Genomic DNA, 8,004 nt, shown 5'->3' with positions numbered 1-8,004 from the left:
TGAAAAAAGAAAAGTCCCATGCACAGCTGTGTTTCTTGCTTGCATCTATCTGTGCGGTTTGTTTTCACTTTGCATTCTTATTAAATAACACTGATGAAGAAAACAATAAAGGCCAAAGAATGTAACTTATTAAAAATAATAATTTAATGATGAGCCCTATCTTTTTATTACTGTACACTTTGTACTGGGGGAAACACTGTGAACTGAGATAAAAGATTGTTCACCATTATGCATTGTCCTACCACTTTTGTAGTAATAAAAAATAACGATTCCTAGGAGCTCTGGCCTGCACCTGCTGGAAACAACTGGCAGCCTGCAGGCTGCATGCAGCCCTCGAGGGGTTAATCTGTGGTCGCTGGGCTTCTTGTCTGGGAGTTACTCTCTCCTTTGCTTTTGCTTTTGCCACTGGATTCACCATGTTCTCTCTTCCCCTTGCTGATTGGCCAAGGGGCCCAGTGGAAGCATCCCTTGCTGCTGATTGGCCGAGGAGGTGAAGGCCCAGCCCCTCACTGCTGATTGGATGAGGGGCTGGTGGTCCCTCCCCCTCCAAAGGGGTGCCCTGTATTGTGAGGATGCATCAGTTGTGTGGTGGGGGGCAATGCAGCGAGGGGGTTCACATGGCAAGTGTGTGGCCTGCATGACGTGCAGACTGAGGGTGTGTAGCGTGCGTGCTCTGTGGTTGGGAGATCTGTGTCCACGTTGCCTGAGTAATTCAGGAGAGGATGAGTGAGTGCATTTGAACGAAGTGGCCAGCACTGGTTAATTTTCTCCATTTGGCCCATTGCCTCTGCAAGCATAAACAAACAGAATAACCCAGGAGGAGATGCACAAGCCTAGCATTACTTAGGCAGAAAGATGCTAAGCTTTCCTGCTGAAAAGAGGCCTTCCTAATAAGGTAGAAGCCCAGCATAATAGAGGCTTTTATTTTTATTTTCGGTAGATTTTGAATTATGTCACTATATTCTATGCAGAGATCATAGCTAATAAGGGAAGCAATAAGTCACAACAAGCTGTGTATTCCTAGGCTATTACGACGCACCTCCTGGGTCTCTACAATGCCCACGCTGAGCCTGGTTCCTGTTTCACTTGCATCTGAGTATATCAGGTGTGCTACTGAAAATGAAAACTCACTGAAAGGCGAATTGGCTCTGCTGCCTTTAACCAGTGTCTATATATTATGGCCTTCTGCTGCCTAGGGAGGACTGGGAAGTGGTTTGGATTTGTGGGGTAAGCACATGAGCTGGCTTTTTCAGGAGAAACTATCAGTAGTACATTAAGCAAGGCTGGCATTTAAATTGTCTATGGTTTATAAACTTGCCCCCACCTTTACACAAAATGTGCACAGAGCACGTCGTCATGGGTGACAGTATGAAATCCTAGGATAAGTGGAAAGATGGGCTAATCTCACACCCTGAACCTGTTGCTTCAGACTGTTTGCAGGCCTTCCTTAATACATGCACCTTGAAGAGCTAACCCAAGCCCATTCCTACGAAGGCTGGAAAACTAGGGCATGATTTCCTCTCAGCCAAGTGAGTGTGATTTCATTGAGGTCTGTGGTATTATTCCCTTTTGCACTGGTGCACATTTGAGGGCAACCATAGTCACAGTTCTTTAAAATGAAAGCCCAGTCCTGCATCAAGCAGTTGATTGTGGAACATATGAATGGTCTGTGTATTCCTGGGATGGTTGGTTCCCTTAGGAGACAGAGCTACACCATCAAAAGACCTCACTAAGAAATGCTGTAGTGTAACATGGCTGCAGTGAAGCATGGCTCTGTCCACAATAAGGCTTGAAAGCAATGTAATGAAGCTATCTACTACAGGGATGGCAGGTGCCAATAAGCATGCTTCTGTTACAGGGCGAGAGAGGCTTGGGCAGGGCACACCTGTAGCACCAGGGTGATGAATCCTTGGAAAGGTAGCCAGTCGCCAGCCCATTGGGAAGATGTGCTTGCAGTCACTGCTTGCACTGGTCAGGAATTGCTGTTCTGTGTTAATAAAATGTAGCTGCAGTTAATATTACTGGGCAGAAAACCTCACTTATGTGACATAATCTGTGTGGTTGCATAACAGGGGCAGTGTTGATTATATAATGGGGCAAGTGTGAGTTCCAGGATGGGGACCCTGTCAGGGTCATTGAGCAGAATAGATGTGCCCATGTGTCTTTCCCAGACTTCCCACTGGGTGGTAAGTTTATTGCCAAACTCATCATCATCATTTCTAGCCTGTGACCAGTATCCTGGCATGTTGTGTGCACCGCACCTGTCCTGAGACCTTGTTCTGATCAACTCCTGCCTCCTTGAGAAGGCAGACTCATGAATCTATGTGCCATACTCTATGTGCCCAGTGCTGTCCTAAGATGGCAGCATTACCTCTGTTTCAGGGTACAGCACGTGCAGAGTAACTGCGCTGTGCTTTACTATGTTGCTCCCTAGATCAGGCCTTTGGTGTTAGAGAAATGTCCAGACAGATGATAAGCATGGAGAGGGAGAGAGGAAAGGGTGATTGAGAGAGGAGGACAGTTAACGAAGATGGATGTGTTGGAATGAAAAGGTGTGGGCAACACAGGGGTAAAGGATCGAAGTGCACACGTTCATATATTTGGATACTGTAGGAGCAGCTGAGGAACCCTTGCTGTGCTGGAGGCATCCTTACAGATTATGCAGATTTTGCTGTGAATATGGGACTGCTCATGGGCACTGGGACTTGTGTCTTCTAGTGGCAGCTGGAACAACAGAAGAAGACTGAACCTGTTATCACTCCTGGAGCCAAGATATATGCTGGCAGCTGGGAGGCAATTTAATTTCAGATCTGGTAGGCAATTTAATTCATATGCTTACGGAGTTTCTTTATGCTTATCACTAAATAAAATGGAAATCTAAGACCCATTATTAATAAGACATTTTGGAAATGAGAGAATTAATTGAGTAAGGGCTAGGGGGAGGACAGGAATATTGTGAAAATCCTATGGTATGTTTTGAACATCCTTTTAAAAGGTATTATTGCTTCAAGGGGATTTTGGAGAGCTGCACTGAGAAAGTATTGGAGATTGATATGAAAATTATAAACGTAGATTTAGAGAAAGTAAATGGTTTGGAATTTGTAGCAATAGCTCAGAATAAGGACTGTTTGCAAGACCTGTTGGGTCTTAAGTCAGTCTCCGGATGGCTGGTGTAGAATCTTCACGGAAAACAGATTTAAATATCATAGACTCTTTATCCTATACTGTTTTCTAGTGGAAAATAATTTAGATTCAGTAATGTTGGAGACTTTTTTCTGACAAATAAATGCTGGGAAGAAATAATATATTTAGACACAGCTGCTCTGGGTCAACGAATTTACCATTTGATATAATTTCTATGGGCTTCTTTTGCAATTCTATTAAGGGCTATAAAGTTCAGACATGTCTTGTAGTGATAATAGCAAATGTTGCACTTTTTGTTCAGCGGCCATCTAGTCGTAAGTACTGATAGATGGATGTGGAGAATAATAATTGGAAAAATATATTACAGCTTTTATCATTTTGGCGTATATCAGTCATTCAAGACATCTACTGTTCTAACAAATTTGGTGAAGGATAACAACGACTGACTAAGAGGTGCATCCAAGAGCTTCTAATTCCTAACCTAGGCCTGGGAGCGAAAAGAAAAAGGAATAATGCTGATGTGCCACACCAGAGTGTGGGCATCTTAATTAAGTCTTATGAAGTTTAGTCCTGAGTATTATGTGTATCAGGCACATGAGTCTGAGGCAGTGAGTGAATGGCATGCTTGTCATTGTCAAAGTGGGGACTGCTGACATGTAGCTCAGCTGCATGAGAATGAATGAAATATCCAGAAGAGTCTGATATGTAGTTACCTTTATGTCCTACCATTATTGTATTTAATTTATTTCTGTTTCTCATTCAATACAGAAACATACAAGCTGGCTGAGGAAGGATTTTAAAAGTTATAAGATTTAACAGATGCATTTTTTTCTTTTATATTTATTTGTTTTGATTTTATCTCATATGGGGCAGGGAATTTGAGTTGCAATTGTTCTTTATGAGTGCTATATACACTGTATAACTATATACTTTAGCCATTTAAATGTTGTTCTGTTTGTGTTGTATAAAATCAATAAAAAGAATATGGCCTTAGATGGAATAAAATGAATCAGGCACAGCAAATTCTTTCACTAACTGCAAATTTGCGAGGATTTCCAATATTAGTCACATACCACAAATGTTCTTATTGCAAAAGAGTTCCAGATAATCTGTCTCTGTTTGTTTAATGATAGAATAATGGATAAGCCTAGCAAGGCAAATACTAGATGGGAAAGCACGTACAATTGCAGAGAAATATAACCCTAATTGGAAATACATTGGTTAGTGGTTGATGGGCGGCTTCTAAATAAAAATCAGTTTAACTGGTTCAAATAAGAATCTGGATCAGCTAAGAACTAACCCAAATCTACAGTGTGAACACAAACCTTCAGGAACCCCAACTAGACATGTTGGCATGATAACTGTGGGTGCAGCACTGTGGGGGCATTAGCTCATGTTTGAGTAGACTAATTGGCTCCTCAGTAAATGTTTCATAGTTTCTAGGGTTGGAAGGGACCTGAGCAGATCATCGTGTCCTGACCCCCTGCCATGGGGTCAGACAACCCCAGCAAGGTGTACATCTAACCTCCTCTTAAAGACCCCCAGGGTAGGAGCCTGCACCACTTCTTTTGGAAGCTGGTTCCAGATCCTAGCCGCCCTGACTGTGAAGTAGTGCCTCCTGATATCTAGCCTAAACCTACCCTCTGCCAGCTTGTGACCGTTATTCCTGGTCACTCCTGGTAGTGCTCAGGGGAACAGGGACTCCCCCAATGCCTGCTGATCCCCCCCCGACTAGTTTGTAACAGGCCACTAGATCCCGCCTCAGCCTTCTCTTGTGGAGGCTGAACAGGTTCAGGTCCCGTAGCCTCTCCTGGTAGGGCCTGCCCTGCTGCCCCCTGATCATATGAGTGGCCTCCTCTGGACCCCCTCCATGTTGTCCACATCCCTCCTGAAGTGCGGTGCCCAGACCTGGACACAGTACTCCGGTTGCGGCCTGACCAGTGCCGCATAGAGGAGGAGGATCACCTTCTTGGACCTGCTCGAGATGCATCTGTGAATGCATGACAAGGTACGGTTGGCCTTCCTGACTGCATCCCCACACTGCTCGCCCATGTTCATCTTGGAGTCAATGATGACCCCCAAGATCCTTTTCTGCCTCTGTACTGCCAAGAATGGAGTTCCCCAGCCTGTAGGTATGGTGCTGGTTGTTCCTCCCCAGGTGCATCACTTTGCACTTGTCAGTGTTGAATCCCAACCTATTCTCATCCACCCACCCCTGTAACCTGTCTAGGTCTGATTACAGCCCATTCCTCCCTTCTAGTGTGCCTACATCCCCCCACGTCTTAGTGTCATCAGCAAATTTGAACAGGGTGCTTTTTACCCCCTCATCCAAGTCACTGGTGAACAGTGCAGGCCCGAGGACCGAGCCCTGGGGGACCCCACTGACCACATCCTTCCAGGTCAAAAATGACCCATCCAGCACCACTCTCTGGCCAGCACCAGGTCCAACAAGGCATCTCCCCTGGTGGGGCTGTGCACCTCCTAGGTTAGATGGAGGTCCTGCATTTTGGCCTACGTGAGCGGTCACACCTGGCTGACTGCTCTTCCCAGCAGATGTCTGGAAAGTTCAGGTCCCCCATGATGACCACATCCTTTGATTTCACTACCTCCGTGAGCTGACTTAAGAATTCCTGGTCTAGCTCATCCCCTTGGTTGGGAGGTGTGTAGTAGACCCCCACCGTTAAGTCTCTTTCCCCTCGACTGCCTTGTATTTTAACCCAGAGCACTTCAGATGGCCCCTCCTCTGATTCTTTGCTAATTGACGAGGATGTGTATTCCTCCTTAATATAGAGTGCCACGCCCCCACCCTTCCTTCCTATCCTGTCCCTCCTGTACAGCCTATAGCCCTTGACATTCACCACCCAGTCATGCATTGGGTCCCACCACATTTCAGTGATCCCCACTATGTCTGGGTTGGTGTCAGCTAGAAGGACGGTGAGTCCCTCCTGTTTGTTTCCCATACTATGAGCGTTTGTGTAGAGGCATTTGAGGCCTCCTGTGGATGTGTGCACTAGCCCCCTACTTTCAGCATTACCCTGGCCCCTGTCGCTTACCTGCATATATGTTCCGCTCGTTGGTCTATGCTGGGCTGTATTTGCAGGTGTTGCTTGGTCTGGCAGTCCAATGTTTCCTCCACCCTCGTCTTCCCCTTCCCTCAACGAGCCTAGTTTAAAGCCCGCCAGAGGAGATCCGCCAACCTAGAAGAAAACACACGCTTACCTTTAAGGGAAAGGTGGAGCCCACCCCATCTGAGCATGTCTGTTGTTGTGATTGTGGGAGGGTGGTTCCGGGATAGCCACCCCTCCCTGCGCTGGGACCACGTCTCGTTGGCTAAGGGTCTCTCACCTGTGGTCGCACGCGTCCGACTTGCCTGCCACGACTTTGATTGTAATCCGGTTCAGTTTTTAGAATGTCCGGCACGTGCCAGTCCAGAAGTGAGACTCCTCCCGTTCACAGGGTCCCGTCGATGAGGGCTCCGCCTCCCCTACACCCTTGCCCATACCGCCGGGATGTTGACTGCTGACCTGGGCCGGTCACTTGTCAGGATAACGCTCAAAACATCTGCAAAAGAAATGTAAAGGTCAACACAAAGTTTACAGCCAGGGATTCCCTAGAGCGAGGGGCGGCTTTGTCTCTCCTCTGCCTTCCGTGATATTACCCTGTATGCTGGGGTGCTGGCACCCTTTCTCTGGCTCTCTCTGAGCTCTTCAGCCCTCCCTAGGGCTTCCGGAGGCCACTTAGTCCTCCTGATTATGGGCGAGGCAGTTTCACTGTCTGTGAGTGCCCCAGTATAACCATATATATGGTTCCCGGCTCCTGCCAGTTCTAGCCGCTCCCGGCAGCATCAAACAGTCTGCGGCCTCGCTGGGCTGCTTGACTCAGCTCGTGTGCCGCACTGGGGTTTACCCTTACCCCAGAAGGTCCTGCCGCGTCTCAGGACGGCTCGCATCCGCCCGCGTGTGCTCCCGCCGGCATTGGCTCCTCTTCGGCCTTCTTCCCGTTCCTCTCTGCTTGCCTCCGACACTTCTTTTATGTTGGCCCTCTCTGTCCCGGCCCCGCCTTCCTCCCTGTACCTGGCAGATGCATGAGTTTGTCCTGCACTCTCGGTCTGAGAGCGGGGCTTTAATGTGATTGCACTGGGGTGGGGAGCTCTGGAGCCTGCCGGCCCCTTCCCTCCTTCACGGTGATGTGCCGGTCATTGTCAAGGAAGCCAAAGCCTGCCTTGAGACACCATTTCCGAAGCTGCCATTTGGTCTCTGCGATGTACGTTGCATGTCGTCTTCCACGTCCGTTCACTGGTAGGACAGAAGAGAAAACCACCTGTGCGCCTATTTCCTTTAGCACGCACCCCAGAGCGTGGTAGTCCGCCCTTAGGTGATCAGGGCTTCTCCTGGCCGCATCATTAGTGCCCACATGGATTAGGACCATGGGGTAGTAATCGGTGGGCTGGATCACGGTTTGGATCATCCCCTTCACGTCCTGAATCTTTGCTCCAGGTAGGCAGTAGACCCCGCATGTCAAGGGGACCTGGCGACAGATGGGGCCCTTTGTACCTCTCAGGATGGAGTCGCCTATGATGATCACTCGACGCTTTTTCCTCCTGGTCTGCTTATCTCCTTCGGCCTGCTTGGAATGTGGAGAGTGTGGAGTTGCCTCCTCTCTGGTTTCCTCCTCTCCTTCCTTCTCCTCCAGAGTTGCCAGGGCCTCGTACCTGTTCTCCAGCTGGACTGGAGGAAGTGGTACTGCTGTGTTACAAGCAGCCCTGGTTCTGGAGGTGACTGTCTGCCACTCTGCAATGGAGGGCACCTCCCGGACTGCTTCTTCCTTTGGTGCGTAGCCCTGCAGGGAAAGAAAATAGCT

At 48.0% G+C, this 8,004-nt stretch overlaps 1 long non-coding RNA gene across 1 annotated transcript; it reads right to left on the bottom strand.

The window, feature by feature from the left end:
- Positions 1 to 1,585: 1,585 nt before the first annotated feature.
- LOC149867638 (uncharacterized) lies at positions 1,586 to 6,688 on the bottom strand. The gene is made up of 3 exons (XR_016441643.1): positions 6,490 to 6,688; positions 6,198 to 6,341; positions 1,586 to 1,987 (listed from the first exon to the last, which is right to left on the bottom strand). It is a non-coding gene; the product is annotated as an uncharacterized LOC149867638 (long non-coding RNA).
- Positions 6,689 to 8,004: the final 1,316 nt, after the last annotated feature.

The sequence above is a fragment of the Crocodylus siamensis genome, chromosome 4 (genome assembly GCF_052110815.1).
Source record: "Crocodylus siamensis isolate JL-2025a chromosome 4, ASM5211081v1, whole genome shotgun sequence".
Taxonomy (NCBI): Eukaryota; Metazoa; Chordata; order Crocodylia; family Crocodylidae; genus Crocodylus; species Crocodylus siamensis.
The sequence above is the reverse complement of the archived record's forward strand: the minus strand, read 5'-3'. Positions and strand labels throughout refer to the sequence as shown.